General features: G+C 43.5%; 1 pseudogene; it reads left to right on the forward strand.

Annotated features, from left to right (window-relative positions):
* The first annotated feature begins 565 nt into the window (after positions 1-565).
* On the forward strand, positions 566-1,178 carry LOC110304083 (large ribosomal subunit protein uL18m pseudogene; annotated as a pseudogene).

Here is a 1,178-nt window from a genome sequence, read left to right on the forward strand (position 1 = left end):
TACAGTTGGAGAAGAGGGATGTTGTATGGTTTTACCGCCATTTTGATTAAGGGCAACCACGTGGTATAGACCAACCAAGAATTCAATAGGACTCCAAAGATACTTTTAAAATGGGATAGAATTTTTGTATGATAATTCCTGCCTTGCCTTAAAAACAAGATTTGTGAAAGATAGGATTTAAAAACAGTTTAATAAGGTATTAAAGCTGTACCTCTGTGAATTCATGTATAAGAACATACCTTGCTGGCAGCCAAACGTTGTAACACAAGAGTCACCCACATGATAGTGACTGTAGAGGTGTTAGACTGATTGCACTGTTGCAGCTCGGTTTTGCCTTCTACAGATAATGATTGTGCCCTGTATTTTCACTCTTGGAATTTAACCCCCCAAAAAAGTATTTTATTTTGATATTGCAAAAGAGTAGGCATTTTAAACTTCTTTAAAAAAAAAAATGTTGGAGTTTCACACAAAATGGCTATCTTTTAAGAAACTGCTTTTTGGTAGCTTTGCCCACAGTTAACATGGCTGCGACTAGTTGTTCCCCGAGACGAACCTGAACAAGGGAAGACAGGGCACTGTGTGACTTTACCCAGGTTCCGTCAGCCATGGTGCTTCAGCCGCGGTTCTGGAAATGTCTGTCAGTTTGCAGGAAACTGGAGTGTGGGTTCGCAGCCCTCTCAACCAGTTCCGTGCTGGCGTGCAGCCCGACGTGGAGACTAAGGAAAACGAAGCGGTGGCCCCGGAGTTCACCAACCGGAACCCTCGGAATCTGGAGCTCTTATGGGTAGCTCGAAAAGAACGGGGATCGTGAGTTCTGGCACAGGTTGCGAGTTGTAAAGACTCAGCATCACATAGAAGCATTTGTTGAGCATCTTAACGGCCAGGTTGTTGTTTCAGCATCCACTCGAGAATGGGCTATTAAAAAACACCTTTATAGTACCAGAAACGTGGTGGCTTGTGAGAGCATTGGGCAAGTGCTGGCACAGCGGTGCTTAGAATCAGGAATCAACTTCATGGTCTACCAGTCCACCCCGTGGGATGCGTCCTCAGACTCGATAAAACGTTTACAAAATGCCATGACAGAAACTGGCGTGATGCTTCGGGAGCCTCGAAGAATCTATGAATGAAATAGAAGTGTTAACTGTTGTTGGAAGTGTAATATAAAATTACCATCTATA

The sequence above is a fragment of the Mus caroli genome, unplaced genomic scaffold (assembly GCF_978045245.1).
Source record: "Mus caroli unplaced genomic scaffold, Mus_caroli_1 scaffold_9, whole genome shotgun sequence".
Lineage (NCBI taxonomy): Eukaryota > Metazoa > Chordata > Mammalia > Rodentia > Muridae > Mus > Mus caroli.